This window comes from Magallana gigas, chromosome 1, assembly GCF_963853765.1.
Source record: "Magallana gigas chromosome 1, xbMagGiga1.1, whole genome shotgun sequence".
Classification (NCBI taxonomy): Eukaryota; Metazoa; Mollusca; class Bivalvia; order Ostreida; family Ostreidae; genus Magallana; species Magallana gigas.
In genome coordinates this window covers 9,910,004-9,927,199 of record NC_088853.1, presented here as the reverse complement: position 1 = coordinate 9,927,199, position 17,196 = coordinate 9,910,004, and the positions used below count along the sequence as shown (strand labels likewise).

General features: G+C 33.2%; 1 long non-coding RNA gene across 2 annotated transcripts; it reads left to right on the top strand.

The window, feature by feature from the left end:
* The first annotated feature begins 1,596 nt into the window (after positions 1–1,596).
* On the top strand, positions 1,597–14,633 carry LOC117692270 (uncharacterized). 2 transcript variants are annotated; one of them, XR_010713230.1, is made up of 6 exons: positions 1,597–1,793; positions 4,861–5,118; positions 5,209–5,347; positions 5,465–5,618; positions 6,038–6,102; positions 13,339–14,632. It is a non-coding gene; the product is annotated as an uncharacterized lncRNA (long non-coding RNA). The 2 variants fall into 2 exon arrangements; XR_010713232.1 differs by lacking the exon at positions 1,597–1,793 and adding an exon at positions 1,831–2,081 and having other exon boundaries at positions 13,339–14,633.
* The last annotated feature ends 2,563 nt before the right edge of the window (positions 14,634–17,196 follow it).

The window sequence follows — 17,196 nt, the reverse complement described above, 5'->3', positions numbered from 1 at the left end:
TCTGGAGCTTCAAGCATTCCGAACCATATTGTAGTACGGATTTTATATTAATATTGAAAATCCTGAGCTTAATTATTTTGGTCATATAGAAAGATGTCCGAACTGGTTTTAAGATGGCAAACACTTTACAGCCTTTGTTTGTCTTGTTGTAATCCTCCTGAAGTCCATACTGCCCACGTATGTAAAGGTGTCTTCATCTTCCAAACGCTCTCCATTTATTTGTACTGAGTTGTTGTTCCGTGTGATTTCAATTATTTTGGTCTTCTTTAAATTAATGTTAAGTTCTAAGCGTCTAGATGGTGTGTGGATTTTGGTTGTTTTCCACATGCTGATGAGTGGAAAGATAAGTCATAGGTCATAATCGTCATAAGGCATCCAGTGTGCTTTCAATTTCCGTTATACTGATACCTGGTGGATTCTCACATTATCCAGTCCATGGCCACTAAATAGAGTAGGAGTGATAGCATACAGGCCTGTTTTAGCCCTGATGTTACTGGGGATCATTCAGTCTGGCAATTGTTAACCATCACACGTCAGTGAAATCTTTCATGTAGTACTCTGATGATGTTAATAATATTCAGTGGCATGCATTGCAGTCTTAAGAGTTTTCATAATCTTTCCTGATGTACACAGTCAAAGGCCTTCTCAAAGTCAAGTTGAGGTATAGAGAGATCTGTCACTCTATACTATTGACTGCTCTATGATGTTTCGTAATACAAAAGTTTGGTCACAGCATGATCTACCTGGTCTGAATCCTGCCTGCTTCTTTCTCAGTTCTACATCAACTTGGTGTTTCCCTCTGTCCAAAACAGCTCTTGAAAAAATTTACTTATTGTTGGTAAAGGTTTGATTCCACGCCAGTTGTTTTATTCTGTTTTATCTCCGATTTCTAAAGATTGAATTGCGTGACCAACACAGTTCATATTAGAATGAACTATTAAACATTGCTATTTATTTCTGAAATATTTTCGTAATAAATCATATTTTGTTTTGATATCTTGTATCAATTACAAATATAAACAATAAGTCATTCTGTTTTGCTTCATTAAGAAATTCGCCAACAAGGAAGGTTTGCTGGATTCTCTCTGTATGTATCAACAACTGGAAATATACAAGGTTCCACATTGTGTTACAAGGACGGACCACAGTTACCGTCCTTGAACTTTACAACATTATGTGCAGAGTATGGGCGTTATGTCATTTATTACAATGAACGAATGGACGGCGTTGTATATCCCTTGACATATGAAACCAGCAATGTTTTTACTGACCTATGTGATGTATCTATAAATTAGTCTACATACTTGAGTTTAACTTATGCAATTATTGATTTATCTGTTTTGTTGATAAAACAAGTAAATTATATATATATATATATATATATATATATATATATATATATATATATATATATATATATATATATATATATATAGTTATACAAATCCGTGTTGTGGGTTATTTCATGTATCTCAGACTCACGTTGTGGGATCCTTAGGTGGTTTATGGGTCATCTATATTTTGACCCATAAACCATGTAGTTCAAAATTCACAGGGAGGTTGAAAATGGTATTGTTAACATAAAAAACAAAAAAAAATATTTTTTTAACCCACACGGATATATTGAAAAATGTCCCACAACTCAAAATCTATTTTTAGAACATCGCGTCAAAGCTACTAGTGTTGAACATTTTGTCTATCTATAAACATCCAGCGGGGTGTCCCACAAAACGGTTTTGTGATGCACGCAATGCATTGTTGGATATCAATGGCGGAGTACAGCAGTAACTTTGGTAAGTACTGGGTATATTTTCTTATTAGCAGTAATTAGTATGGCATATTTATAAAAATATGAGGAGGAAGCAAAGACTATCGAACTAAAAGTACAATTAAGAAAAAATGGCGGACGCTCTTAGGCTGAAACGTCAAACGGCTGCCTTTTGACCATGCACCGATTCGGAATGCTGAAATGTCAAACGGCTGCCTTTTGACCATGCACCGATTCGGAATGCGAGTGTCATTCTTCAGCTGTACAGTACATGGGGTACAAGTCTGCGAGTTCAGAAAACTTGTCTTGAGCGGTTAGATTACTTTTTTGTTCGTTTGCATACATAAAATGTATTGTTTACAGGTGCAAGTAGAGAGTCCCCCAATACTCAACCCCGGGACTTGTTGAACATTTCTTCCTTAAATTATATTTGTTATGCACTAATTTGTACGACCGGATTAATTAAAGATCGTTTGCTTATCACTTCCCTACCATGTATACAAATTGGTGTTCACTGGGGGATAGTAACCTAGCCTGGAGGCATGAATACGGTAGCACATGCAACCCTGTGTCTTTGTTGTTGATCGAGTCTAAAGTAGTATATAATACTGTATATGAAATAGTTCACCGGAGATTTCATTTCACCCGCTAATGTTACGGTCCATCTATCGTCAGTGTAATTACATGTATTCCTTAAGATTTGGATATATCCTACCGTATTGCTTAAACAATATATATGTGCTTAATCATGATAATTGTTCACACCTTTGTGTGACTTTTATATTGTGTATATAATGAGTCAACCTCTCGAAGACTGCGGGCATGAGTAGCACGTGCCGAGAGTTCAACTGTGTATAAACAAAGTAGGCCTTACCCAGACTGATTTCAGAGACACCTGGTTTAGTTTTAATCGAGAGTTTTATTTTGAATCTACAGGAAAAAACTTGTAGATGTGTTCTATTATAAAAAGAAATCAGCTTTTTATTTCTACCCGACGATATTTTTTCCTCCTTTAATTACCCTTTGTACGGTTCTCATTTTACTTTAACCATGCGAAAACGATTTCTTGTTTATCGTAAGCACACGGTCAAAATGCATGACAGCATGTAATAATGATAGAAAGATGATTCAGTCTTAGCGATCGAAGTAAGAAATGTTAGAAGAAATAAATCTATTCACATTTAATTTGTTTATGATAAATTACTACAGTATATTGATAAAAATCCATATGATTTTTACACAGAAATTCAAGCAGTATTATAGTAAACACTCATGATTTTATTGGAGATTTGCATAAATTTGTGCAAAATTTCATATCAAATTTAAAAAAGAACATAAATAAGGTGAAGCGATGAATAGGGCGAGGTCCACGTGCCAGGAAAAAAAAGTATTGACCTGATTTCCGAAAAATACGGTACTTTTAATGGGCGATTTTTTGTATATAAAAGGCCATTGTTTTAAACATTTCATATTTTGAATTTTAAATGATGATTTTTTTTCTATCTAAACTTGTAATAATCTTAACTAATGAAATTCATGTTAATATGTAGATGTTTTAAAAAAAAGAAAATAAACATTAATTGTGAGAAATCAAATTCATAATTATTGGAAATGAACTATATGATCAATATGTTACTAGCACTGTATGATCATTTTTTTTTACATGATATGATATGCTTCCTGTATGATACATGTTAGCTGCAATGATGTAGCCCTCTCCCGATTTTTTTTTTTTTGGAGAGGGCTACAACTCCAAAGGATCTCCGTAATGGTGCAAGTGTGGGAGTGATTCACTCCCGCAACAATTTCGTCTCAAATCGTACATAAATGGAAATAACATAATTTGCATTTCTTACCAGAACTCAAACATTGTAGATGTCTATGGCATAAATTAATCCAAAAATATCAAGTATAGTCCATATATCGGTTTTTTTTCGTGTATGTCAACAACACAAGTTGAATTTGTCTGCCATGTTTACTGGCCTTGACCAGTTTTATTTTGGGACAGCCAATGAGAATTCAGGAGCGGATCTTTACCTGAATATAGGAATTCCCCTATTTTAAACATAATTAACGCGGTAAATATGAATTTTCCATTATATACCATTTCCTGAAACGATGTTTTAGTGATAGAACGAGGAAAGATCGATTATTTACTCTGTCATTCACGTTATCAAGCCCATCAAAACTCCAAGCGTAGATCCCATACAATCACGCTAGAACTGTCATGGCTGCTGAAAAAGATGACTGGTAAACATGCTTATGTGTTTTATCTGGTTTTGATTTATATACGGTTAGTTTGTTCAACCTGAATTAAAAAATCATTTTATCTAAAGGAAGTCAAATATAAAATCGAATTTTTTAGACCGAAGTCAGTTGCATTAAAAAATTAATGTAGCACCATTACGGAGATCCTGTGGAATTGTAGCCCTCTCCACCAGTAAACATCAGATATAAAAATCGGAGAGGGCTACATTATTGCAGCTAGATACATGTATAACACTTTTTCTATACACTTTTTCATACAGGAAGCATTATGATATCATATCATGTGAAAAAAGACAATACAGTGCGAGTAACATTTATCATATCGTACAAAAAGCAAACCGTGCTATGCTAGGAACGTATTGTAAAAACTGTATAGCGTGTGAGAAGCATGTGAGAAACATACAGCTGGTATAGTAGTGTGTTTCAGGTTTTTATTTGTATGAAGAAAAACAAATTATTACCTCCTCTCCCCCCCCCCCCCCCCGCCCACCAAGAGCGTGCATGGGGAAAGGAATATTTTGATCTAAAGAGGTTTTATGAAGATAAATATTTGTTATTTTCAATTACATGTATATTCTAAATAATGCACCCCCCCCCCCCCAAATATTTCATTTTGCGAGGGGATGCTCTGCTTTGCGGTGCCCTTGTATTTTTTAAAAATACATTGTGATTCATATACCGTTACCACTATATTGTGATATGTATTGTTGTTTCATAACGCATGCATTGTTCATATAACCATAATATTTCATCATATGAATGCTTATGTTTATATGTAACATTAGACTTTTTATCTAAGTATTGTTTTCATTATTATTTTACAGCATTGATGAGTATGAATCCTCTAAAAGCTTGAAAAGCACATTAATGATGTAACCTCAGACAAGCCCAAAAATAATGCTGTTATGATATTAATGTTGAATGAACAACTTCCCATGAAAGCTTTGACTCTTTGCAAGGAGGGATATTGATAGACAGTAGGAGATTAGATATGACTTTGGACTCTGTTGCAGCACTGTGATGCACGTTCCATAGATTCTTCTGACCACTGCACTGATTCAGCAGATGTCAGATATGAACAGGTATTTTTCATTAACTACATTACTTTTTTCAACACATGATTTACAAGCTTAACTCTAATTACAATGAAATCTTTTTTAAATTTATAACAGAGAGCATTCTAGAGAGGGACACAATGGTAACTCATGTAGATGTTCCACTAACTAGTTAAGATGGGCTCTTAACTGATACTACAGTCTACTCAGGACCATGCAACTTCACATGTTCAACAGCTTAGGCATTTTACTACAGGTATTACCTTTAGTTACTCTTTCTGAAATATAGGGGAACATTTCAGTAACTACAGTAGACCTGTAGTAACTAAGTAACTAAAATTTCATTGACAATTATTCTTTGCCTGTACTCTAGGGAGGAATTTGAAGGCAAATCCTGTTGAAGCACACCCAGATGTTCCACAGATTCTGCAGAACAGTGAAGCCATAATTACCATATATACTTGTTCTACAGATTCAACAGGTCATAAAGGACCATGTTGCCGAATATGTTCAACAGCCTTGCATAGGTATTTTTATTACACAAATACATGTATTCTGAATGATAGGGAATTTTTGTCAAGGCATGACTTCACTAGAATATCATTGTTCTTTGTATACTATAGGGAGCATTCGGAAGCGGCAGTTTTGCATATACCGCATAGTTTAGTGCTAGGTTCTTTTTAAAAGCACTCGATTGGCGCAACAATTTTTGAACTATTTTTATCTCCTTAATAAGAAGACCTATGTATAAAGATAGAGAAAAGTAATAAGATTTTAAAGCAAAAATATTTAGATTTTTTTCTTTTGTAAATGATAGTTTATAGCTAGACAAATCATATCAAAAAATTTAAAGAAGATCTGATGGTTAATTTATTAACCACCCAGCCTCCTTAAAGGATACTATCTGAGTATTAATTGATCACCAAATCATTTTATTTCTTTTCAGAATATTAGATAGAAGCTTGTAATGGTAGTAGCATCAGCATTGTCTTGAAGGAACTATCAGTGAAGGTAATACATGCAGATACATTATTTGAGGGTCCTCAACACCTGTTAAAAGTTCTGCATACAAGCCCATTCTCTTAATTAAAGATATTGATTTTTAGCATGTGTTTTGACTTAAAAATTACCCCCCCCCCCTATAATAAGTTTTTTAAGGGGGGACTTTAAATTTCATTAAAATTAATCATTAAATTAATTAAAATAAATGCTCCTTCAGTATTCACACTCAGAACCTGTGGGTTGGTAGACTGAAGGTAAACCCATAGCTGCACAGAGATATTTAAAACACCAATTATTGGCGATATAAACTGTTTCACATCGCGTTGAAATTGCCATGATGTGACGTATTGTCTTAAAAGTAGAAGTCACAGGATGTCGAGGATTCTTAATTTCGTTATTGTTTTAGTTATATTTTGTCACCACTTTTTAATCAGCCTTTATCCTTAACTTTGATAATGACAGCTTTTTCTCTGAAATGGAATTGTTTGTTCTGACATTTTCCCTGTAGATTGTTCATGATTTTTTTTGTCTCTTTGTGACATTGTGTATATGCAAACTTATAACTGTGTGATTGCTCATGGTTTTTGGGTCACTGTCAGATATATGTATTTGTGTCTGTTCATAGATTAAACGTGGGTCATTGTCATATATATATATGTTTGTGTCTGTTCATGGATTGTGGGTCATTGTCATATACATGTATATATAAATATATATATACCGGTATATGTTTGTGTCTGTTCATAGATTAAATGGGGGTCATTGTCATAAATACATGTTTGTGTCTGTTCATGGATTGTGGGTCATTTTCATATATGTGTCTGTTCATGGATTAAATGCAGGTCATTGTCACACATACATGTTTGTGTCTGCTCATGGATTGTAGGTCATTGCCATATATATATACCGGTACTATATATACCAGGGTTGTCCAAATAAGTTCGTGGACATCGCGTTTTTGTCATTTTAAATGGGTTAATTTATTCATATTGTATATCTAAATCTTTGTCATAAAATTTCAGATCAAACCAAAGTGGTTTTTATTGTTTTCTATAGAAATAAAGTAAAATTTTAACGTATCAAAGGCTCGCAGAAAGTATGCACGTCCCAGCGCAAAAATTGTCCAAACTTTGTAATTGAGTTTTTAGATATGAATATTTACTGTTTTCATAATCTTCTATTGTGATGTAGTCTAGCTGTATTGTGTACATTATTTTCATACATCATTTAAAAATATTTTCAAACCAGCAGAGGACTTTTAAAAGATATTACGGCAAGAATATGTCTTTAAAAACGCATGAAAAAGCAACTTCATCTGACCGCTGGCAATAAAAAAATTGTGTCAACTGAAGTAAAAAACTGAAATGAATGAAACGATTATGGAAACTTATCCACAAGTGGCACAAGTGATATGTTGATGGAATATGCGATTGTACCTTCTGACCAAAGGGTGAATGCGGCATATATTACTCTCAAATAAACCCAGGACTATGTCATTATAATTTAACGTCATACTGGGCTGTGCGGCCTGTATAGGCAATGTATATACATTCATAACTCCATTACAAAAATATACATTGCTCTGATTTTTATACATATACATTATTATGCTCTTTATTACAATATTATAATACTTTCCTGATAATGGCGCTTCTATTTTGAATAAAATTACATGTGTTCACAAACGTTTTGGACAACCCTCGTATATATACATGTATACGTTTGTGTCTGTTCATGGATTGTGATTCACTTTCATAGAGTTTTTGTTCTCAATTTTTCTGTGGATTGCTCATGGGTTTTTGTGTCTTTGAGTTTAGACATTTGTGCATATGCATGCATACATATTTAGTTTAGATATATATATATATGTGAATGCTCATGGTTTTTGGGTTGCTCTCATATCTACATGTTTGTGTCTGTTCATAGGATGTGGATCACTATCATGGATTGGTTGTTCTTACATTTTTCCTGTAGTTTGTTCACGCCTATTTTGTGTCTTTGAGTTTAGAAATTTGTTTAAGTGCAAATATATATGTGAATGCTAATGATTTTTGGGTTGCTGTCATATATACATGCTTTTGTCTGTTCATGGGATGTGGGTCATTGTAACAGATTGTTTGTTCATGAGGTTTTAGTGTCCTTGTACATAACGCCTCAACTACCTTATGTGGATGATGATGATACTTCAACATTAATTTACATGATGATACTTCAACATCACATGCTGAAACTTTCACATTACATGCTGATACTTTGTCTTTATATGATGATAGTTCTTTGTTACCTGCTGATACTTCTTCATTATATGATGGTACTTCACTCTGCGGTGATTCTAAAAATAGGGAAGGGTCATCTTGAGATTGAAATACACTAAAATTCAGAACTCATTGATGCCTGACAAGTTTTCAACACTGGGCTTTTTCTCTGTTTCGGAGATTGATCAGATATTACTAAGGTCCACTGAGACTAGTTTAGATCAAGATACTCAACAAATAATACCACTTGATTATGTGTTGTCCTTTAACAGAGTCATTTTATATTTAAAGAAAGCCTGCTTGGAAAAACCATTGGCGCTCCCCATCAGTGCATACAAATCAGGGGGTTCGAGGTACCCCAGGGGATTTTTTGTCCAAAAATGTGCATTCTGAAGTGAACCCAAGTTTATGGCGCTTGGTCAAAGTGGACCGCTAAAAGTGTTCATAGCACCTAAACAAAGACTTCTGTCATTTAGGTTACATCATATTTATGGGTGGGCTTTCCCTGGAGATCCACGTAAAGGAGTGGGCAATGTATTTTCAACAGTACAGTTACTGCTAAAATCAGTTTCAACAGCGCACGTAGTCCCTAGCATCTGACTTCATGTAAGATATTGCAATCTGAAGGACGCAATGCTCTATCCTTTGCATGTAGTTTTACAATAATTATATGAAACTGGAAATTCGATCATATGTAGATCAATAGATGAAATATTGTAAAATACGGGATCCCCCCCCCCATTTCCTATTTTATATTTACTTGTTGTGATTGAGGGGTAGGTCTGCCACCACCACCACCACCACCCCCCCTTAAATAAAAGATAGTTTGTGCAAAGCGCTGGGATCTAATGGATGATTGCTCAAGCTCTGATTTCCTTAAGAAAGAAAATAAAATCGCTATTTAATGGCGTAGAATGCCCAATCCAAAGAGGGTAAAAATAAATTTGAAGGCCTGCAGAATTAAAACAATCAACCTACAACATAAAACGTACTCATAAAATTGGCATCCAATTTGAAGGCGCCTAAACAAAGACGATCGAGTTCCAATAAGGGGACTATGGAGTTGTTTGACACACAGAGATTTCGGCGCAAGTTCCAACAAATATAATGAAAGTGATGGTGCCCCCATTCCCTCCAGCATCCAGTTTCAGCTGAATGGCACAATCCCTAGTATTGGGAATATAAGTTTTGATAATAACCAATGGGGTGTCCATATTTATATAAGGAAATAAGCATAAAAGAAGCTTGTTTAAATTGTTGGGTACAATGTAGCTTGAATTTAGTCTATTCTCTCCTTAGTAATATCCCTGAGTTTTACCGAATCACGATCCTGCTGCTTATAACGAATTTAGAATCACCGCATACTGTAATACCATCATTTTATGAAATATCAGCATGTATTAGTGAAAGCATATAGTGAATAGGTATCATCATATAATAAAACATTATCAGCATGTAATGTTATACTATCAGCATGTAATGATAATTGATAAATTATCATATAATGAAGAAGTATCAGCATGTAAAGTTCACTTGATGTATAAGCATGTAATGTTGATCGATGATCAGCATGTAATGTTGATCGATGATCAGCATGTAATGTTGATCGATGATCAGCATGAAATGTTGAACTATCAGCATATTATGGGCATTATCTACATAAGGCAGTTGAGGTGTTCCATATCTTTGAGTTTTATTTGTGTTTACATGTATATGTATATATATATATGAATGCTTATATATAGTTCTAAGGTTACTATAGTAATACATGTTTGTGTCTGTTCATGGTTTGTGGTTCACTGTCATATATACATGTTTGTGTCTGTTCATGGATTGTGGGTCACTATCCTAGGTTAATTGTTGTATTATTTCTCCTGTACCAGGTAGTTTGTTCATGACTTTTTTGTGTCTATGAGTTTAGACATTTGTATATATGCAAATATTTTAAAGGGGCACTGTCATGATTTTGGTCAAATTTTGTTTTTCTGTTTTCATTATTTACAATGCTTTAGGATATATTTCTAATGATCAAATGAAATTTGAGAGTCAGTCATTGAGTTACAAGCAAGATACAGAGCTCACAATTCTTTGTCATGTAAACCAGGCTTGTGCCCTATTTTTTATTTACATAGGTTCAATATACAAGTCTTTTTCAAGCTGATTTGTCTATCTTTTTATTCATTTTAAAAATAAATAAACAGTTCCTAACATTTAACACATTCATTTTAGGTCTATAACTGGAAGTTTTGCTTCAACATTCAAAATTTAAACAAAAGATTTGTTTACATACCAAAGTAATTTCTTATTTAATTTTGGTCTCAAGCATTTTGATTTTATAGTATGATAGAATGCTGGAGAAAATTGTATCTAATTTGTTTGATGAATTATTGAACTGTATAAACATGTTTGTGTCTGTTCATGGATTGTGGGTCATGTATATACATGTTTGTATCTGTTCATGGATTGTGGGTCATCGCCGTATATTTACATCTACAAACTTTAAGTATAATTTCCTCAATTTCTTACGGAAGGTTATAGTTAATTCATAGCTCTATAGAAACAGCCAGACTGAAATCTACACGCCCCATTTATCTATTGGTCGAAATCTACAGCAACTGAAAGTGACAGGACTGACCCGCTAACGCGGGTTATGTATTTTTCCTGCAATGTCGTTTCCTTCATATCCCGAATGAATCACTATAGAAAGCGTTTTATTGTTTAAATATGTTACATGTTGGCGTCGATCTGTTCATGGATTGTGGGTCATTGATGTAGATTTCTTATTTTAACATTTTTCAGTTGATTGTTCATGAGTTTTTATGTTTTTGAGTTTACTCAATAAATATTTGCTTTAACGGCGTATTGAACAACATGTAACTTCCAAATAAAATGACTTGCTTATGGAAAGGAACGATATGATTACCGGTAACATAATAGGATAAACAGAAAAACCGTGAAGTTAAATGATAAACTTTCTAGGATTAACACTTGGTACTACTGGATTTGTGCATGATGATAGATCTGTATGCTTGATCGATAGGTCTGATAAATGATATGATATGATAGTATAAGATTGTAAAATATATTGATGCGGGTACCATATATATATATGTTTGTATCTGTTCATAGATTGTGGGTCACTATCATATATTGTTTGTTTAAACATTGTTCATGTTATTTGTGTATGGGTTTTTTGTGTCTTCAAGTTTAGTCAATTGTGTATATGCATTAATACATATTGAGTTCAGACATTTGTAAATTCAAAGATATATATGTGAATGCTCATTGCTTTTGGAGTGCTGTCATATATAAATGTTTTTGTCTGTTCATGGGATGTGGGTCACTCTCCTAGAATGTTTGCTCAAACATTTTTCCTGTAGATTGTTCATTAGGTTTTTGTGTCTTTGAGTTTAGATATTTGTGTTTATGAGTACATATATATGTGAATACTCCTGGTTTTTTGGTCGCTGTCATAAATACATGTTAATATGTGTTAATGGATTGTGGGTCACCATTGTAGATTACTGGTATATGCTCAAAATTTTCCCTTTTAGTTTACCAGGTAGTTTGTTCACGCCTTTTTTGTGACTTTGAGTTAGATATGGCAGAGTTTGATAAAAAAAATGTATAAATAAAGATACTCGCAGAAATCTTTTTATTAACAATTGCCTAGTTGTTAATCCTAGCTGCTTCATCTAAAGGGTATACAAAAATGACTTATTGGCTTACATGATTAATAAATTATCTGTATTCTACATTTTTTTCATTACCGAACATCCCAGCCAATCACTACTAACATCTCATCCCAACATCGAATCCTGTGGAAAATAACAGGTTCAATAAAAATTCAACTGTCGTTTTTAATAAACATGTAAAATCCATACAATAACAAATTATATACAAATTACATGTAATGTTTACGCAGTTATAAACTCTAGTACATATGATTAAATGTAATACTATGAGCATTTAGTCTAGAAAAAAATGTTACTGTAACCATGTTCCTATAAAGATCTTCAATTGTTCACATTAATCTTTTATTTCCATTACTTAGTACATATATGATTAACATGTAATTTCTAATTTGATTTTTGTCACAAGAGTTTTGATATTAGTATGATAGAATGCTTGAGAAAATTTTACTTAATTTGTTTGATGAACTATTGTACTGTAAAAAAAATGTTGGTGTATGTTCATGGATTGTGGGTCATTGTCTTGTATATACATGTTTGGGTCTGTTTATGGATTGTGGGACATTCTCATGTATATGTATACCTGTTTGTGTCTGTTTATGGATTGTGGGTTATCATCATATATTTCTTATTCTAACATTTTTCAGTTGATTGTTCATGAGTTTTTGTGTCTTTGAGTTTACTTAATTGACATTTGTATACTGGATATATGCGTCCATACATATTGAGTTTGTACATATGTACAATGAAAGATATGTATGGGAATGCGTGTGGTTTTTGAATCTCTTTCATGTATAAATGTTTGTGTCTATTCATGAATTGTAGGTCACTGTCAGAGATTATTTGTTCCAATATTTTTCCTATAGTTTATTACTGTGTCTTTGAGTTTAGTTATCTGTTTATTTGCAAACATAATTACCAGGTACATGGGATGTTGGTCACTGTCATAGATTGTTTGCTCAAATATTTTTGCGGTGGGTTGTTTATGAGTTTTTTGTGTCTTTGAGGTCAGATATTTGACTGTTCATATGCGTACATATATATGTAGCAAGTTTAGACATATGTTTATATGCAAATATATACATTGATATGTGATCGCAAATAATTTTTTAGTTTTTAAACATTAAAGCATTATTACTTGAAAGATGTGGTCACAATTTACTGCAGCATAGTGTGTATACAAATTGAATACCAAGCACTAGCATGTTATGAAAATGTGTTGCGTACACTATTATTTTAACTTACATGTACAATTGTAGAATTTAATTCACTGAACCTTTCTTATATTTGATTCACAGATTCTATTGAAGAACACAAGGATTATGTCCCAAGTGGTATAGAATCAGTGGATAAACCATCATGCACCACATTACCATCAAAGAAAAAATGGACAATGGAATAGGACATTTGAATTTTATATGGACTTTAAAGATTAAAGTGTACCAAAAGAGGCAGAAGCACTGAAAGTAAAAAACAAATGCAAATTTCTTGCTGATAGAAGTATTCATCAGAAAAAGAGTAAAATGCAACATATGCTGAGACTTAATCAGCAGATACGAAAGCTGATTCCAATGAGCCCCCGTTAAACGTAATGGCGGAAGATGAGGATGCAAATTTAGGACGTTTGGTCTTGCAGTAACAAATGATTCTGTAATAAACCCTTTAAATTTAAACAGTAATTGGAAGATTATCTCCTTATGAAATACCCTGGACTTATTTATAAACAAGAGTCGTCTGTATGCTTCATGTTTTAGATCGAAGATTGAATGTGGTTGTGTTATATCTGTATTACTCTCTCTGCTTCCCATCTGCAACATGTGTACCTGTGGTGTAACCTCATGGTTTAGTTTTTATTCGTTTTAAAATCTTAATATCAACAATAAGATGTTGTAATTTCTTATGTGTTACTTTTATGTTTAAGGTCAAGTGAACATGATTGAAATATGTATTGCATATATTTTAAAAGTATATTACAATGTAATTTAGAATACTTAACGTTTTTAAAAAAGGACAATCATATTAATATCTAATATTTACATGTAGTGTATATTTCCCCTTATGTTTGCAGAGGACATCTGTGACGTTCAATTTCTCATGACACCTGTGGGTTTTAGCTCTGCTGGCCATAGACCAGAAGATCTGTTTGTGTAGCTTTCTGTTTGTCTCTCTGTGAACAATTTTCAAATGCTACTACTATTACAGCTATCAAGAATGTTCACATATATATACATGTCTTGTGTTTGAAATCATGCATGACACATTTTTCTAACTTTGAGAAATAAAATATATAATCTTTAACCGACAAAAGTGTTCCCTTATTAATGTTGTTTTACCTCTGCAAATAAAGGTATCATGGTATAAAGGATTTACCTTGTCTGTCTGTTAATCTGTGTCTACATTACAAGTGTTGAGGATGGATTGCTATGCCATAGCAATATTTTTGGTGGGGGTTATGCATTTGCTGCTGCCTTTATTTGACACAGAGATGGTCATGGTCATGTAGGGATTCGTCATGACCTAGACGTGGTAGTACATGGACAAGGTGACAAGGAAAATAATGATTTGGGGTATTACCCTAATACAACGTCACAAGGAAAAGCGTATAGGACATTTTGATGTGGCCTAAGCTATAACTGCGATAAGTTGTTCACACCTTAATTTTTACAAGTAGTTTCAAACCAATGGCATTTGACACTTTAGGCGTCAATGATTTTAGTGAAGAGGTTTTCTGGTCTGTTACCATATTCTCTTTGAAGATAATTATAGAAACCAAACTTAGTTAAACAATGTATTTGAAGACATTTTTTTTTTATCTTTTGACACCGGTTAAGGACAATGTTTTGATCTATGTTCATCTTATCAAAAGGGGTACACAGACCAAACTTCTTCCTGAGATGCATTAACATATACTAGTATATGATCATTTCAAAGCATGTTTTGCATGCTGCTTCTGACTTAAATTACATAAGTCTGTGATTCATAAGCACAGTATCTAAATCTTTTTATTTCAAGGGGTTTACAAAGTAAATTTCTTCAGTGCATCACTGGCTGCTCTGTTCAATGCATTACATGTAGTAAAAAAATCTGCCACCTTAATTATTCGGTTACTTTTATAAAACAAATTCCCTTAAAAAAGCCTATATATATAGTTCTGATAAAATGATATTTGTATTTTGTGCTCCTATACAAATCATATTCAGCTGTATGCTATATATCATTGTTTTAGCACCCATACATGGTTTGTGGGATATATCCCATAAAGAATCTATATATATATTGCCATGACGTGGTTTGTGGGTTCCTACCCACAAGTATGTTATATATATTATCTACTATATATCACTGTGGGTATGTATACCCACAATGTGGTGACCCACAACGTTATCTATAACTTTGAAACCAAATATGAGTAATCTTTATATTCATCTTATATTTGGCTTCTTCATCAAAAACTATTCCTAAAAATGCGTTTCCTTTTGTAATAAGCCTACCACAAATGCAGGGTCCCACAACCCATGTTTATGGATCATGACCCGCAAACCATGTCAAGTACCTATATATATATATATATATATATATATATATATATATATATATATATATATATATATATATATATATAACTATAACATATTATTTCTTGTTGTTTAAACAAAGCTCGTCCATAGTTTTATTTAAACATAATGTACTGATAAGAAATTACAATATCATTTTCATATCAAACCTTTATGAATAAATCAAGACAAGATCTAAATCAAATTTTTACCAACAGAGCACATGCAAAACGAAAACAAAGCATAAGTTCTTATTAGAAAACAAATATGTTTTTCACTGTCTTTCGTCTATTAATCAACGTCTTACATATTGTGGTAAACACTGGATGTGCCTACATAACTTTTCTTCGTTATCAGGATAAAATAGTAAAAATTAACACATCATATAAAAAAATCAATATGTACTATATGTACATGTCGTTACATGAACTACATTCCTTGTTTGAGTTTGAGAATAGCGCACTTACAAGTTTTATTTTCTCTTCGAAAAAATATTTGAGACGGTTATTTGCAGCTGATTGCAGTTAATAATACATCCGCCACGAATTTAATGTTCCAGTTAAGGTATCTTAACTTTTATTTTTTTTTAACAGGTTGCGCCAATCATAGTGTGTATGGGTATCAATGTAACAGTCCATGTCCTGCAAACTGCAAAGATAGCATCTGCAACATAGAGGATGGAACTTGCAATACATGTGAGCCCGGTTGGACAGGACAATTCTGTACTATAAGTAAGAACTTACAGAATAACCAAATAGTGTTATATTAGGTGACTGCAAAATTGATATGATATTTCACAAATGTTAAAATATTTATGAAATCGTTTAATTTAAAACTAATTGAAAGCGTTTGTAAACGATATTTCCTTTTTTCTTGATTTTTTTCTTACGTTCTGGGCATACAATTTTGGATTGAGCCATTGAGTAAGAAATAATTTCCCCTAACTAATAAAAACTTTAATCCCTTTTAGTTATACTAATGAAATATAACTTTCTCGGAAAGAATGCGCTGTAGGAAGATACGGGGTGGAATGTAAAAGGATGTGCAGTGGCCACTGTAAAGGAAACACTATATGTAACCACGTGACTGGCCAGTGTGATGGAGGATGTGTCGTTGGATGGAAAGGTTCTCTTTGTAACAAAGGTAAATTTATGGGCTGCTTCGGGTTTGGTGTCATTCTATCGCTATGGAAAAAAAGTTAATGGCACAGTAAGACGTGTCAACGTATACGGATATACGATTGTTTGCAGACATTAAAGTATTGTTTGACTAAAGCTGGTTCTGGGCCCGGGGCCAAAAATCTTAGACGAGCTTACTTTTGATCTATTAGGGTCACTTTTCCACTATAGGTTCCTTTTGTAAAAGTGAGACTTAGATCAAAAGTAAGCTCATCTTTCTAAAGAAAGTTCGGGTATATTGTTTTTACCCTGTTCCGTCCGTCCGTCCGTCCGTCTGTCACGTTTTACTTTCTCAAACTGCTCTTACATCTTATAAACCAGCAAACTGAACTCTTGGAGTTTGATTTGGGGTATCATGTTGTTTTGTAAAAATGTTTCAAAAATTCTCTGTTAGTCCTGGGGATCAAATAATTGGTAAAAAATG